We start from the raw sequence: 16,947 nt of genomic DNA, 5'->3' as shown, positions 1-16,947 counted from the left end.
CCGTTTTGGCCTATGGGGAAATGCCAAGGGGAAAACCTCCAGAGTCAGGCCGACCTCCTGGAACTCCAACCCGGCCTGGAGCCACCGGTTTGTCCCCTTCCCGGTTCTCAGGACATGCACTAATACTCGGCTCAGCCCCAGCAGCCGCAGCTCCCGCCGGCCCGGCCAGCCCGGTCCGCCACCCTGCCCGGCGCCTGGAGCGTTTGGACTTTGTCGTTTTTTCTCCAAGACTCGCCTCTGGCACATGCCGTGGACTTCAGCGGGGGCTGCTCCCCGCCTCCTGGGTGTCCTGCCCGGGCACATCGGAGGCTCAGGCAATGTCTTGAGCCACCGCTGGTAGGTGCGCTTTGGGGGCCCTCGGCAGCCGCCCAGGCCCACCCCTGCAGCCAGCACACGGCTGCCAGCAGCCACCACACAGCTGCCAACAGCCCGCTCTCCGTCACCACCCAGCCCAACTCTGCATACATCTGGCGGGGGTGCTTTTTTGACTTCCCCCCTTTTGGCCTATGGGGAAATGCCAAGGGGAAAACCTCCAGAGACAGGCCGACCTCCTGGAACTCCAACCCGGCCTGGAGCCACCGGTTTGTCCCCTTCCCGGTTCTCACGACATGCATCGACACTCGGCTCAGCCCCGGCAGCCGCAGCCCCCGCCGGCCCGGCCAGCCGGGGTCAACCGCCCTGGCCCGCGCCTGGAGCGTTTGGACTTTGTCATTTTTTTCCCCCAAGACTCGCCTCTGCCAACTGCCATGGACTTCAGCGGGGGGTGCTCCCCGCCTCCTGGGTGTCCTGCCCGGGCACATCGGAGGCTCAGGCAATGTCTTGAGCCACCGCTGGTAGGTGCGCTTTGGGGGCCCTCGGCAGCCGCCCAGGCCCACCCCTGCAGCCAGCACACGGCTGCCAGCTGCCACCACACAGCTGCCAACAGCCCGCTCTCCGTCACCCCCCAGCCCCTTCTGCATACATCTGCTGGGGGTGCTTTTTTGACTTCCCCCCTTTTGGCCTATGGGGAAATGCTAAGCGGAAAACCTCCAGAGTCAGGCCGACCTCCTGGAACTCCTGCCCGGCCTCGAGCCACCGGTTTGTCCCCTTCCCGGTTCTCAGGACATGCATAGGCACTCGGCTCAGCCCCGGCAGCCGCAGCTCCCGCCGGCCCGGCCAGCCCGGTCCGCACCCCTGGCCAGCGCCTGGAGCGTTTGGACTTTGTCATTTTTTTCAAAGACTCATCTCTGCCAACTGCCGTGGGCTTCAGCGGGGGCTGCTCCCCGCCTCCTGGGTGTCCTGCCCGGGCACATCGGAGGCTCAGGCAATGTCTTGAGCCACCGCTGGTAGCTGCACTCAGGGGGCCCTCGGCAGCCGCCCAGGCCCACCCCTGCAGCCAGCACACGGCTGCCAGCAGCCACCACACAGCTGCCAACAGCCCGCTCCCCGTCACCCCCCAGCCCAACTCTGCATACATCTGGCGGGGGTGCTTTTTTGACTTCCCCCCTTTTGGCCTATGGGGAAAAGCCAGGGGGGAAACCTCCAGAGTCAGGCCGACCTCCTGGAACTCCAACCCGGCCTGGAGCCACCGGTCTGTCCCCTTCCCGGTTCTCAGGACATGCATCAACACTCGGCTCAGCCCCGGCAGCCGCAGCCCCCGCCGGCCCGGCCGGCCCGGTCCGCACCCCTGGCCAGCGCCTGGAGCGTTTGGACTTTGTCGTTTTTTTTCTCCAAGACTCATCTCTGCCAACTGCCGTGGGCTTCAGCGGGGGTGTCTGCTCCCCGCCTCCTGGGTGTCCTGCCCGGGCACATCGGAGGCTCAGCCTGGGTCTTGAGCCCCTACTGGTAGGTGCACTCTGAAGGCGCCCTCCGCAGCCGCCCAGGCCCACCCCTGCAGCCACCACACAGCTGCCAACAGCCCGCTCCCCGTCACCCCCCAGCCCAACTCTGCATACATCTGGCGGGGGTGCTTTTTTGACTTCCCCCGTTTTGGCCTATGGGGAAATGCTAAGGGGAAAACGTCCAGAGTCAGGCCGACCTCCTGGAACTCCAACCCGGCCTGGAGCCACAGGTTTGTCCCCTTCCCGGTTCTCACGACATGCATCGACACTCGGCTCAGCCCCGGCAGCCGCAGCTCCCGCCGGCCCAGCCAGCCGGGTCCGCCACCCTGGCCGGCACGCCTGGAGCGTTTGGACTTTGTCGTTTTTTCTCAAAGACTCATCTCTGCCAACTGCCAAGGACTTCAGCAGGGGCTGCCACCTGCTGTTCCCCGCCAATGGGTGTCCTGCCCTGCAACACCGGAGGCTCAGGCAGGGTCTTGAGCAACTTCTGTTGGGTGCTCTCAGGGGGCCCCTCCACACCCCCAGGCCCACCTCCAGGGCCTCCCTCCCGGCCCCTGGGGCAGCCAGCACCCCCTCGCCGTCAACACTCTCTCCCCGTTGGGACTTTGAAACTTTTTCTGACCGTGCGAGCTTCGTCAAACGGCAAGGGGGCAAGCGGCGGGCTCTGCCCGGCCTCCTGGGGTCCTGCCCGGGGACATCGGAGGCTCAGCCTGGGTCTTGAGCCACCGCTGGCAGGTGCACTCAGGGGGCCCTCCGCAGCCGCCCAGGCCCACCCCTGCAGCCACCACACAGCTGCCAACAGCCCGCTCTCCGTCACCCCCCAGCCCCTTCTGCATACATCTGCCGGGGGTGCTTTTTTGACTTCCCCCCTTTTGGCCTATGGGGAAAAGCCAGGGGGAAAACCTCCAGAGTCAGGCCGACCTTCTGGAACTCCAGCTCGGACTGGAGCCACCGGTTTGTCCCCTTCCCGGTTCTCAGGAGATGCATCGACACTCGGCTCAGCCCCGGCAGCCGCAGCACCCGCCGGCCAGGCCAGCCACGTCCGCCCCCCTGGCCGGCGCCTGGAGCGTTTGGACTTTGTCGTTTTTTTCCCCAAGACTCGCCTCTGCCAACTGCCAAGGACTTCAGCAGGGGCTGCCACGGCTGTTCCCCGCCTCCTGGGGTTCATGCCCGGGCACACCGGAGGCTCAGGCAGGGTCTTGAGCAACTGCTGTTGGGTGCTCTCAGGGGGCCCCTCCACACCCCCAGGCCGACCTCCAGGGGCTCCAGCCCGGCCCCAGGGGCAGCCAGCACCCCTTCGCCGTCAACACTCTCCCCCCGTTGGGACTTTGAAACTTTTCTGACCGTGCGAGCTTCATCGGACGGGAAGGGGGCGACCTGCGGGCTCTGCCCGGCCTCCCGGGGTTCCTGCCCGGCCCCGTGGGAGGGACAGGCAGGGTTTCTCACCTACTACCCGTAGGCACTCTCAGGGGGCCCTCCGCGCCCTCAGGCCGCCCTCCCCGGGCTTCCCCCGGGTCCGCGGAGCAGCCCGCCACCCCTCGCCGCACTGTCTCTCGCCCCCGTTGGGACTTTGAAACTTTTCCCCCCCGTGCAAACCTCACCGGGGGGCAGAGGGAGAGACCCGCGGGCCGTGCCCGGCCTCCCGGGACTCCCTCCGGGCAGCGCGGGCGGCTCGGACGGGGTTTTCAGCGAGTGCTGGGGGGGGTGTCTTCGGGGGCCCCCCGCGGGCCCCCCGGGGCACCTGCGCGGGGTGGCCCCTGCTGCCAGGCACCCACTCCCTATCGACCATCCAGCCCCCCTACATACATCTGGCGGGGGTGCTTTTTTGAGTTCCCCCATTTTGGCAACTTGGCACCTCCTATGGGGAAACCGGCAAAATCATGCCGACCTCCTGGAACTCCGGCTCGGCCTGGAGCCGCCGGTTTGTCCCCTTCCCGGTTCTCATGCATTTTCGGACTTTGTCATTTTTTCAGCACTCTGTCAATGCGGCCAGCGGGAGCTGCCGCGGTCTGTGCCCAGGCACCAGGCACTAAAAACGGACACCGGCGGAGGGTCAGGGGGTGTCTCGGCCAGATACTGAAAAACACTCAGGGGGTGCCCAGGCACCAGGCGCTCCAAACGGACACCGTCGGAGGGTCAGGGGGTGTCTCGGCCAGATACTGAAAAACACTCAGGGGCGCCCGGAGGCTGCACAGGGCCACCCCAGGCCGCTCCCCCGGGCACCCGGGCGGCCATATTGGCGGCTGAGACCCCCTCTTCAGCGAACGCCAGGGGGCGCTCAGGGGCGCACGGGGGCTGCTCCACTCGCCCCAGGCCGGCCTCCCTGAGGCGGGCACATTAGCGGCTGAGACCCCCTCTCGACCAGAGACCGGGGGGCGCTCGGGGACACACGGGGGCTGCTCCACTCGCCCCAGGCCGGACTCCCTGAGGCGGGCACATCAGCGGCTGAGACCCCCTCTCCACCAATGACCGGGGGACGCTCAGGGACACACGGGGGCTGCTCCACTCGCCCCAGGCCGGCCTCCCTAGGTACCCGGGCGGGCACACTAGCGGCTGAGACCCCCTCTCGACCAAAGACCGGGGGACGCTCAGGGACACACGGGGGCTGCTCCACTCGCCCCAGGCCGGCCTCCCTGGGGCGGGCACATTAGCGGCTGAGACCCCCTCTCCACCAAAGACCGGGGGGCGCTCAGGGACACACGGGGGCTGCTCCACTCGCCCCAGGCCGGCCTCCCTAGGTACCCGGGCGGGCACACTAGCGGCTGAGACCCCCTCTCGACCAAAGACCGGGGGACGCTCAGGGACACACGGGGGCTGCTCCACTCGCCCCAGGCCGGCCTCCCTGGGGCGGGCACATTAGCGGCTGAGACCCCCTCTCCACCAAAGACCGGGGGGCGCTCAGGGACACACGGGGGCTGCTCCACTCGCCCCAGGCCGGCCTCCCTAGGTACCCGGGCGGGCACACTAGCGGCTGAGACCCCCTCTCGACCAAAGACCGGGGGACGCTCAGGGACACACGGGGGCTGCTCCACTCGCCCCAGGCCGGCCTCCCTGGGGCGGGCACATTAGCGGCTGAGACCCCCTCTCCACCAAAGACCGGGGGGCGCTCAGGGACACACGGGGGCTGCTCCACTCGCCCCAGGCCGGACTCCCTGAGGCGGGCACATTAGCGGCTGAGACCCCCTCTCCACCAAAGACCGGGGGGCACTCGGGGACACACGGGGGCTGCTCCACTCGCCCCAGGCCGGCCTCCCTAGGTACCCAGGCGGGCACATTAGCGGCTGAGACCCCCTCTTCAGCAAACGCCAGGGGACACTCAGGGACACACGGGGGCTGCTCCACTCGCCCCAGGCCGGCCTCCCTGAGGCGGGCACATTAGCGGCTGAGACCCCCTCTCCACCAGAGACCGGGGGACGCTCAGGGACACACGGGGGCTGCTCCACTCGCCCCAGGCCGGCCTCCCTGGGTACCCAGGCGGGCACATTAGCGGCTGAGACCCCCTCTCGACCAAAGACCGGGGGGCGCTCAGGGACACACGGGGGCTGCTCCACTCGCCCCAGGCCGGACTCCCTGAGGCGGGCACATTAGCGGCTGAGACCCCCTCTCCACCAAAGACCGGGGGGCGCTCAGGGACACCCGGGGGCTGCTCCACTCGCCCCAGGCCGGCCTCCCTGAGGCGGGCACATTAGCGGCTGAGACCCCCTCTCCACCAAAGACCGGGGGACGCTCAGGGACACACGGGGGCTGCTCCACTCGCCCCAGGCCGGACTCCCTGAGGCGGGCACATTAGCGGCTGAGACCCCCCTCTCGACCAAAGACCGGGGGACGCTCAGGGACACACGGGGGCCGCTCCACTCACCCCCAGGCCGACCTCCAGGGCCTCCCTCCCGGCCCCTGGAGCAGCCAGCGCCCCCTCGCCGTCAACACTCTCTCCCCGTTGGGACTTTGAAACTTTTCTGACCGTGCAAGCTTCATCGGACGGCAAAGCGGGCAAGCTGCGGTCCGTGCCCGGCCTCCTGGGCATCCTGCCCGGGGCACATCGGAGGCTCAGCCAGGGTCTTGAGCCACTGCTGGCAGGTGCACTTTGGGGGCCCTCCGCAGCCGCCCCGGGCCACCCCTGCAGCCAGCACACTGCTGCCAACAGCCCGCCGCTCTCCGTCACCAGCCAGCCCCTCTGCACACATCTGCCGGGGGTGCTTTTTTTGAGAAATAGTGTCACTTTGTCAAAGACCGCACACCGCTCGTTCCCTTATACCCCGACAAGGTGTTCGTGCTGACGTTTTGCGAGGCCTTATTTTACCGCCGTCGGCGCTATCAGGGGAAACGGGCCCGCTCCTTCCGCCCTCCTGGAACCCTGGCTCGGCCCGGAGCGACCAGGATTACCCTCATACCGGTTCTCACCACCTGCATCGACACTCGGCTCTGCCCCGGCCGCCGCAGCTCTCGCCGGCCCGGACGGGTCCGCACCCCTGGCCGGCACGCCTGGAGCGTTTGGACTTTGTCATTTTTTTCTCCAAGAGTCGCCTCTGGCACATGCCATGGACTTCAGCAGGGGCTGCTCCCCGCCCCCTGGGTGTCCTGCCCGGGCACATCGGAGGCTCAGCCTGGGTCTTCAGCCCCTACTGGTAGGTGCACTCAGGGGGCCCTCCGCAGCCGCCCGGGGCCCACCCCTGCAGCCAGCACACGGGTGCCAGCAGCCACCACACAGCTGCCAACAGCCCGCTCTCCATCGCCCACCAGCCCATTGCATACATCTGCTGGGGGTGCTTTTTTGCCTCCCCCCGTTTTGGCCTATGGGGAAAAGCCAGGGGGAAAACCTCCAGAGTCAGGCCGACCTCCTGGAACTCCCACCCGGCCTGGAGCCACAGGTTTGTCCCCTTCCCGGTTCTCACGACATGCATCGACACTCGGCTCAGCCCCGGCAGCCGCAGCACCCGCCGGCCCGGCCAGCCCGGTCCGCCACCCCTGGCCAGCGCCTGGAGCGTTTGGACTTTGTCGTTTTTTCTCAAAGACCCATCTCTGCCAACTGCCGTGGGCTTCAGCGGGGGCTGCTCCCCGCCTCCTGGGTGTCCTGCCCGGGCACATCGGAGGGTCAGCCTGGGTCTTGAGCTACTGCTGGTAGGTGCGCTTTGGGGGCCCTCGGCAGCCGCCCAGGCCCACCCCTGCAGCCAGCACACGGCTGCCAGCAGCCACCACACAGCTGCCAACAGCCCGCTCTCCGTCACCCTCCAGCCCCTTCTGCATACATCTGCCGGGGGTGCTTTTTTGACTTCCCCCCTTTTGGCCTATGGGGAAAAGCTAAGGGGAAAACCTCCAGAGTCAGGCCGACCTCCTGGAACTCCAACCCGGCCTGGAGCCACCGGTTTGTCCCCTTCCCGGTTCTCAGGACATGCACTGACACTCGGCTAAGCCCCGGCCGCCGCAGCCCCCGCCGGCCCGGCCAGCCCGGTCCGCGCCCCTGGCCAGCGCCTGGAGCGTTTGGACTTTGTCATTTTTTCTCAAAGACCCATCTCTGCCAACTGCCATGGACCTCAGCGGGGGCAGCTCCCCGCCTCCTGGGTGTCCTGCCCGGGCACATCGGAGGGTCAGGCAATGTCTTCAGCCACCGCGGGCAGGTGCACTCAGGGGGCCCTCCGCAGCCGCCCAGGCCCACCCCTGCAGCCAGCACACGGCTGCCAGCAGCCACCACACAGCTGCCAACAGCCCGCTCTCCGTCACCCCCCAGCCCCTTCTGCATACATCTGCCGGGGGTGCTTTTTTGACTTCCCCCCTTTTGGCCTATGGGGAAAAGCTAAGGGGAAAACCTCCAGAGTCAGGCCGACCTCCTGGAACTCCAACCCGGCCTGGAGCCACCGGTTTGTCCCCTTCCCGGTTCTCACGTCATGCATCGACACTCGGCTCAGCCCCGGCAGCCGCAGCTCCCGCCGGCCCGGCCAGCCCGGTCCGCACCCCTGGCCAGCGCCTGGAGCGTTTGGACTTTGTCGTTTTTTCTCAAAGACCCATCTCTGCCAACTGCCGTGGGCTTCAGCGGGGGCTGCTCCCCGCCTCCTGGGTGTCCTGCCCGGGCACATCGGAGGCTCAGCCTGGGTCTTGAGCCCCTACTGGTAGGTGCACTCTGAAGGCGCCCTCCGCAGCCGCCCAGGCCCACCCCTGCAGCCACCACACAGCTGCCAACAGCCCGCTCCCCGTCAACCCCCAGCCCCTCCGCATACATCTGCTGGGGGTGCTTTTTTGACTTCCCCCGTTTTGGCCTATGGGGAAATGCCAAGGGGAAAACCTCCAGAGTCAGGCCGACCTCCTGGAACTCCAACCCGGCCTGGAGCCACCGGTTTGTCCCCTTCCCGGTTCTCAGGACATGCACTAATACTCGGCTCAGCCCCAGCAGCCGCAGCTCCCGCCGGCCCGGCCAGCCCGGTCCGCCACCCTGCCCGGCGCCTGGAGCGTTTGGACTTTGTCGTTTTTTCTCCAAGACTCGCCTCTGGCACATGCCGTGGACTTCAGCGGGGGCTGCTCCCCGCCTCCTGGGTGTCCTGCCCGGGCACATCGGAGGCTCAGGCAATGTCTTGAGCCACCGCTGGTAGGTGCGCTTTGGGGGCCCTCGGCAGCCGCCCAGGCCCACCCCTGCAGCCAGCACACGGCTGCCAGCAGCCACCACACAGCTGCCAACAGCCCGCTCTCCGTCACCACCCAGCCCAACTCTGCATACATCTGGCGGGGGTGCTTTTTTGACTTCCCCCCTTTTGGCCTATGGGGAAATGCCAAGGGGAAAACCTCCAGAGACAGGCCGACCTCCTGGAACTCCAACCCGGCCTGGAGCCACCGGTTTGTCCCCTTCCCGGTTCTCACGACATGCATCGACACTCGGCTCAGCCCCGGCAGCCGCAGCCCCCGCCGGCCCGGCCAGCCGGGGTCAACCGCCCTGGCCCGCGCCTGGAGCGTTTGGACTTTGTCATTTTTTTCCCCCAAGACTCGCCTCTGCCAACTGCCATGGACTTCAGCGGGGGGTGCTCCCCGCCTCCTGGGTGTCCTGCCCGGGCACATCGGAGGCTCAGGCAATGTCTTGAGCCACCGCTGGTAGGTGCGCTTTGGGGGCCCTCGGCAGCCGCCCAGGCCCACCCCTGCAGCCAGCACACGGCTGCCAGCTGCCACCACACAGCTGCCAACAGCCCGCTCTCCGTCACCCCCCAGCCCCTTCTGCATACATCTGCTGGGGGTGCTTTTTTGACTTCCCCCCTTTTGGCCTATGGGGAAATGCTAAGCGGAAAACCTCCAGAGTCAGGCCGACCTCCTGGAACTCCTGCCCGGCCTCGAGCCACCGGTTTGTCCCCTTCCCGGTTCTCAGGACATGCATAGGCACTCGGCTCAGCCCCGGCAGCCGCAGCTCCCGCCGGCCCGGCCAGCCCGGTCCGCACCCCTGGCCAGCGCCTGGAGCGTTTGGACTTTGTCATTTTTTTCAAAGACTCATCTCTGCCAACTGCCGTGGGCTTCAGCGGGGGCTGCTCCCCGCCTCCTGGGTGTCCTGCCCGGGCACATCGGAGGCTCAGGCAATGTCTTGAGCCACCGCTGGTAGCTGCACTCAGGGGGCCCTCGGCAGCCGCCCAGGCCCACCCCTGCAGCCAGCACACGGCTGCCAGCAGCCACCACACAGCTGCCAACAGCCCGCTCCCCGTCACCCCCCAGCCCAACTCTGCATACATCTGGCGGGGGTGCTTTTTTGACTTCCCCCCTTTTGGCCTATGGGGAAAAGCCAGGGGGGAAACCTCCAGAGTCAGGCCGACCTCCTGGAACTCCAACCCGGCCTGGAGCCACCGGTCTGTCCCCTTCCCGGTTCTCAGGACATGCATCAACACTCGGCTCAGCCCCGGCAGCCGCAGCCCCCGCCGGCCCGGCCGGCCCGGTCCGCACCCCTGGCCAGCGCCTGGAGCGTTTGGACTTTGTCGTTTTTTTTCTCCAAGACTCATCTCTGCCAACTGCCGTGGGCTTCAGCGGGGGTGTCTGCTCCCCGCCTCCTGGGTGTCCTGCCCGGGCACATCGGAGGCTCAGCCTGGGTCTTGAGCCCCTACTGGTAGGTGCACTCTGAAGGCGCCCTCCGCAGCCGCCCAGGCCCACCCCTGCAGCCACCACACAGCTGCCAACAGCCCGCTCCCCGTCACCCCCCAGCCCAACTCTGCATACATCTGGCGGGGGTGCTTTTTTGACTTCCCCCGTTTTGGCCTATGGGGAAATGCTAAGGGGAAAACGTCCAGAGTCAGGCCGACCTCCTGGAACTCCAACCCGGCCTGGAGCCACAGGTTTGTCCCCTTCCCGGTTCTCACGACATGCATCGACACTCGGCTCAGCCCCGGCAGCCGCAGCTCCCGCCGGCCCAGCCAGCCGGGTCCGCCACCCTGGCCGGCACGCCTGGAGCGTTTGGACTTTGTCGTTTTTTCTCAAAGACTCATCTCTGCCAACTGCCAAGGACTTCAGCAGGGGCTGCCACCTGCTGTTCCCCGCCAATGGGTGTCCTGCCCTGCAACACCGGAGGCTCAGGCAGGGTCTTGAGCAACTTCTGTTGGGTGCTCTCAGGGGGCCCCTCCACACCCCCAGGCCCACCTCCAGGGCCTCCCTCCCGGCCCCTGGGGCAGCCAGCACCCCCTCGCCGTCAACACTCTCTCCCCGTTGGGACTTTGAAACTTTTTCTGACCGTGCGAGCTTCGTCAAACGGCAAGGGGGCAAGCGGCGGGCTCTGCCCGGCCTCCTGGGGTCCTGCCCGGGGACATCGGAGGCTCAGCCTGGGTCTTGAGCCACCGCTGGCAGGTGCACTCAGGGGGCCCTCCGCAGCCGCCCAGGCCCACCCCTGCAGCCACCACACAGCTGCCAACAGCCCGCTCTCCGTCACCCCCCAGCCCCTTCTGCATACATCTGCCGGGGGTGCTTTTTTGACTTCCCCCCTTTTGGCCTATGGGGAAAAGCCAGGGGGAAAACCTCCAGAGTCAGGCCGACCTTCTGGAACTCCAGCTCGGACTGGAGCCACCGGTTTGTCCCCTTCCCGGTTCTCAGGAGATGCATCGACACTCGGCTCAGCCCCGGCAGCCGCAGCACCCGCCGGCCAGGCCAGCCACGTCCGCCCCCCTGGCCGGCGCCTGGAGCGTTTGGACTTTGTCGTTTTTTTCCCCAAGACTCGCCTCTGCCAACTGCCAAGGACTTCAGCAGGGGCTGCCACGGCTGTTCCCCGCCTCCTGGGGTTCATGCCCGGGCACACCGGAGGCTCAGGCAGGGTCTTGAGCAACTGCTGTTGGGTGCTCTCAGGGGGCCCCTCCACACCCCCAGGCCGACCTCCAGGGGCTCCAGCCCGGCCCCAGGGGCAGCCAGCACCCCTTCGCCGTCAACACTCTCCCCCCGTTGGGACTTTGAAACTTTTCTGACCGTGCGAGCTTCATCGGACGGGAAGGGGGCGACCTGCGGGCTCTGCCCGGCCTCCCGGGGTTCCTGCCCGGCCCCGTGGGAGGGACAGGCAGGGTTTCTCACCTACTACCCGTAGGCACTCTCAGGGGGCCCTCCGCGCCCTCAGGCCGCCCTCCCCGGGCTTCCCCCGGGTCCGCGGAGCAGCCCGCCACCCCTCGCCGCACTGTCTCTCGCCCCCGTTGGGACTTTGAAACTTTTCCCCCCCGTGCAAACCTCACCGGGGGGCAGAGGGAGAGACCCGCGGGCCGTGCCCGGCCTCCCGGGACTCCCTCCGGGCAGCGCGGGCGGCTCGGACGGGGTTTTCAGCGAGTGCTGGGGGGGGTGTCTTCGGGGGCCCCCCGCGGGCCCCCCGGGGCACCTGCGCGGGGTGGCCCCTGCTGCCAGGCACCCACTCCCTATCGACCATCCAGCCCCCCTACATACATCTGGCGGGGGTGCTTTTTTGAGTTCCCCCATTTTGGCAACTTGGCACCTCCTATGGGGAAACCGGCAAAATCATGCCGACCTCCTGGAACTCCGGCTCGGCCTGGAGCCGCCGGTTTGTCCCCTTCCCGGTTCTCATGCATTTTCGGACTTTGTCATTTTTTCAGCACTCTGTCAATGCGGCCAGCGGGAGCTGCCGCGGTCTGTGCCCAGGCACCAGGCACTAAAAACGGACACCGGCGGAGGGTCAGGGGGTGTCTCGGCCAGATACTGAAAAACACTCAGGGGGTGCCCAGGCACCAGGCGCTCCAAACGGACACCGTCGGAGGGTCAGGGGGTGTCTCGGCCAGATACTGAAAAACACTCAGGGGCGCCCGGAGGCTGCACAGGGCCACCCCAGGCCGCTCCCCCGGGCACCCGGGCGGCCATATTGGCGGCTGAGACCCCCTCTTCAGCGAACGCCAGGGGGCGCTCAGGGGCGCACGGGGGCTGCTCCACTCGCCCCAGGCCGGCCTCCCTGAGGCGGGCACATTAGCGGCTGAGACCCCCTCTCGACCAGAGACCGGGGGGCGCTCGGGGACACACGGGGGCTGCTCCACTCGCCCCAGGCCGGACTCCCTGAGGCGGGCACATCAGCGGCTGAGACCCCCTCTCCACCAATGACCGGGGGACGCTCAGGGACACACGGGGGCTGCTCCACTCGCCCCAGGCCGGCCTCCCTAGGTACCCGGGCGGGCACACTAGCGGCTGAGACCCCCTCTCGACCAAAGACCGGGGGACGCTCAGGGACACACGGGGGCTGCTCCACTCGCCCCAGGCCGGCCTCCCTGGGGCGGGCACATTAGCGGCTGAGACCCCCTCTCCACCAAAGACCGGGGGGCGCTCAGGGACACACGGGGGCTGCTCCACTCGCCCCAGGCCGGCCTCCCTAGGTACCCGGGCGGGCACACTAGCGGCTGAGACCCCCTCTCGACCAAAGACCGGGGGACGCTCAGGGACACACGGGGGCTGCTCCACTCGCCCCAGGCCGGCCTCCCTGGGGCGGGCACATTAGCGGCTGAGACCCCCTCTCCACCAAAGACCGGGGGGCGCTCAGGGACACACGGGGGCTGCTCCACTCGCCCCAGGCCGGCCTCCCTAGGTACCCGGGCGGGCACACTAGCGGCTGAGACCCCCTCTCGACCAAAGACCGGGGGACGCTCAGGGACACACGGGGGCTGCTCCACTCGCCCCAGGCCGGCCTCCCTGGGGCGGGCACATTAGCGGCTGAGACCCCCTCTCCACCAAAGACCGGGGGGCGCTCAGGGACACACGGGGGCTGCTCCACTCGCCCCAGGCCGGACTCCCTGAGGCGGGCACATTAGCGGCTGAGACCCCCTCTCCACCAAAGACCGGGGGGCACTCGGGGACACACGGGGGCTGCTCCACTCGCCCCAGGCCGGCCTCCCTAGGTACCCAGGCGGGCACATTAGCGGCTGAGACCCCCTCTTCAGCAAACGCCAGGGGACACTCAGGGACACACGGGGGCTGCTCCACTCGCCCCAGGCCGGCCTCCCTGAGGCGGGCACATTAGCGGCTGAGACCCCCTCTCCACCAGAGACCGGGGGACGCTCAGGGACACACGGGGGCTGCTCCACTCGCCCCAGGCCGGCCTCCCTGGGTACCCAGGCGGGCACATTAGCGGCTGAGACCCCCTCTCGACCAAAGACCGGGGGGCGCTCAGGGACACACGGGGGCTGCTCCACTCGCCCCAGGCCGGACTCCCTGAGGCGGGCACATTAGCGGCTGAGACCCCCTCTCCACCAAAGACCGGGGGGCGCTCAGGGACACCCGGGGGCTGCTCCACTCGCCCCAGGCCGGCCTCCCTGAGGCGGGCACATTAGCGGCTGAGACCCCCTCTCCACCAAAGACCGGGGGACGCTCAGGGACACACGGGGGCTGCTCCACTCGCCCCAGGCCGGACTCCCTGAGGCGGGCACATTAGCGGCTGAGACCCCCCTCTCGACCAAAGACCGGGGGACGCTCAGGGACACACGGGGGCCGCTCCACTCACCCCCAGGCCGACCTCCAGGGCCTCCCTCCCGGCCCCTGGAGCAGCCAGCGCCCCCTCGCCGTCAACACTCTCTCCCCGTTGGGACTTTGAAACTTTTCTGACCGTGCAAGCTTCATCGGACGGCAAAGCGGGCAAGCTGCGGTCCGTGCCCGGCCTCCTGGGCATCCTGCCCGGGGCACATCGGAGGCTCAGCCAGGGTCTTGAGCCACTGCTGGCAGGTGCACTTTGGGGGCCCTCCGCAGCCGCCCCGGGCCACCCCTGCAGCCAGCACACTGCTGCCAACAGCCCGCCGCTCTCCGTCACCAGCCAGCCCCTCTGCACACATCTGCCGGGGGTGCTTTTTTTGAGAAATAGTGTCACTTTGTCAAAGACCGCACACCGCTCGTTCCCTTATACCCCGACAAGGTGTTCGTGCTGACGTTTTGCGAGGCCTTATTTTACCGCCGTCGGCGCTATCAGGGGAAACGGGCCCGCTCCTTCCGCCCTCCTGGAACCCTGGCTCGGCCCGGAGCGACCAGGATTACCCTCATACCGGTTCTCACCACCTGCATCGACACTCGGCTCTGCCCCGGCCGCCGCAGCTCTCGCCGGCCCGGACGGGTCCGCACCCCTGGCCGGCACGCCTGGAGCGTTTGGACTTTGTCATTTTTTTCTCCAAGAGTCGCCTCTGGCACATGCCATGGACTTCAGCAGGGGCTGCTCCCCGCCCCCTGGGTGTCCTGCCCGGGCACATCGGAGGCTCAGCCTGGGTCTTCAGCCCCTACTGGTAGGTGCACTCAGGGGGCCCTCCGCAGCCGCCCGGGGCCCACCCCTGCAGCCAGCACACGGGTGCCAGCAGCCACCACACAGCTGCCAACAGCCCGCTCTCCATCGCCCACCAGCCCATTGCATACATCTGCTGGGGGTGCTTTTTTGCCTCCCCCCGTTTTGGCCTATGGGGAAAAGCCAGGGGGAAAACCTCCAGAGTCAGGCCGACCTCCTGGAACTCCCACCCGGCCTGGAGCCACAGGTTTGTCCCCTTCCCGGTTCTCACGACATGCATCGACACTCGGCTCAGCCCCGGCAGCCGCAGCACCCGCCGGCCCGGCCAGCCCGGTCCGCCACCCCTGGCCAGCGCCTGGAGCGTTTGGACTTTGTCGTTTTTTCTCAAAGACCCATCTCTGCCAACTGCCGTGGGCTTCAGCGGGGGCTGCTCCCCGCCTCCTGGGTGTCCTGCCCGGGCACATCGGAGGGTCAGCCTGGGTCTTGAGCTACTGCTGGTAGGTGCGCTTTGGGGGCCCTCGGCAGCCGCCCAGGCCCACCCCTGCAGCCAGCACACGGCTGCCAGCAGCCACCACACAGCTGCCAACAGCCCGCTCTCCGTCACCCTCCAGCCCCTTCTGCATACATCTGCCGGGGGTGCTTTTTTGACTTCCCCCCTTTTGGCCTATGGGGAAAAGCTAAGGGGAAAACCTCCAGAGTCAGGCCGACCTCCTGGAACTCCAACCCGGCCTGGAGCCACCGGTTTGTCCCCTTCCCGGTTCTCAGGACATGCACTGACACTCGGCTAAGCCCCGGCCGCCGCAGCCCCCGCCGGCCCGGCCAGCCCGGTCCGCGCCCCTGGCCAGCGCCTGGAGCGTTTGGACTTTGTCATTTTTTCTCAAAGACCCATCTCTGCCAACTGCCATGGACCTCAGCGGGGGCAGCTCCCCGCCTCCTGGGTGTCCTGCCCGGGCACATCGGAGGGTCAGGCAATGTCTTCAGCCACCGCGGGCAGGTGCACTCAGGGGGCCCTCCGCAGCCGCCCAGGCCCACCCCTGCAGCCAGCACACGGCTGCCAGCAGCCACCACACAGCTGCCAACAGCCCGCTCTCCGTCACCCCCCAGCCCAACTCTGCATACATCTGCTGGGGGTGCTTTTTTGACTTCCCCCCTTTTGGCCTATGGGGAAATGCTAAGGGGAAAACCTCCAGAGTCAGGCCGACCTCATGGAACTCCAACCCGGCCTGGAGCCACCGGTTTGTCCCCTTCCCGGTTCTCAGGACATGCATCGACACTCGGCTCAGCCCCGGCAGCCGCAGCTCCCGCCGGCCCGGCCAGCCCGGGTCCGCACCCCTGGCCGGCACGCCTGGAGCGTTTGGACTTTGTCATTTTTTTCAAAGACTCATCTCTGCCAACTGCCGTGGGCTTCAGCGGGGGCTGCTGCCCGCCTCCTGGGTGTCCAGCCCGGGCACATCGGAGGCTCAGCCTGGGTCTCGAGCCCCTACTGGTAGGTGCACTCTGAAGGGGCCCTCCGCAGCCGCCCAGGCCCACCCCTGCAGCCAGCACACGGCTGTCAGCAGCCACCACACAGCTGCCAACAGCCCACTATCCATCACCCACCAGCCCCTCTGCATACATCTGCTGGGGGTGCTTTTTTGACTTCCCCCCTTTTGGCCTATGGGGAAAAGCTAAGGGGAAAACCTCCAGAGTCAGGCCGACCTCCTGGAACTCCAACCCGGCCTGGAGCCACCGGTTTGTCCCCTTCCCGGTTCTCAGGACATGCACTGACACTCGGCTAAGCCCCGGCCGCCGCAGCCCCCGCCGGCCCGGCCAGCCCGGTCCGCGCCCCTGGCCAGCGCCTGGAGCGTTTGGACTTTGTCGTTTTTTTCAAAGACTCATCTCTGCCAACTGCCGTGGGCTTCAGCGGGGGCTGCTCCCCGCCTCCCGGGTGTCCTGCCCGGGCACATCGGAGGCTCAGGCAATGTCTTGAGCCACCGCTGGTAGCTGCGCTTTGGGGGCCCTCGGCAGCCGCCCAGGCCCACCCCTGCAGCCAGCACACGGCTGCCAGCAGCCACCACACAGCTGCCAACAGCCCGCTCTCCGTCACCCCCCAGCCCCTCCTGCATACATCTGCTGGGGGTGCTTTTTTGACTTCCCCCCTTTTGGCCTATGGGGAAATGCTAAGGGGAAAACCTCCAGAGTCAGGCCGACCTCCTGGAACTCCAACCCGGCCTGGAGCCACAGGTCTGTCCCCATCCCGGTTCTCAGGACATGCATAGACAGTCGGCTCAGCCCCAGCAGCCGCAGCCCCCTCCGGCCCGGCCAGCCCGGTCCGCACCCCTGGCCAGCGCCTGGAGCGTTTGGACTTTGTCATTTTTTTCAAAGACTCATCTCTGCCAACTGCCGTGGGCTTCAGCGGGGGTGTCTGCTCCCCGCCTCCTGGGTGTCCTGCCCGGGCACATCGGA

The sequence above is a fragment of the Eleutherodactylus coqui genome, unplaced genomic scaffold (genome assembly GCF_035609145.1).
Source record: "Eleutherodactylus coqui strain aEleCoq1 unplaced genomic scaffold, aEleCoq1.hap1 HAP1_SCAFFOLD_263, whole genome shotgun sequence".
Classification (NCBI taxonomy): domain Eukaryota; kingdom Metazoa; phylum Chordata; class Amphibia; order Anura; family Eleutherodactylidae; genus Eleutherodactylus; species Eleutherodactylus coqui.
The sequence above is the reverse complement of the archived record's forward strand: the minus strand, read 5'-3'. Positions refer to the sequence as shown.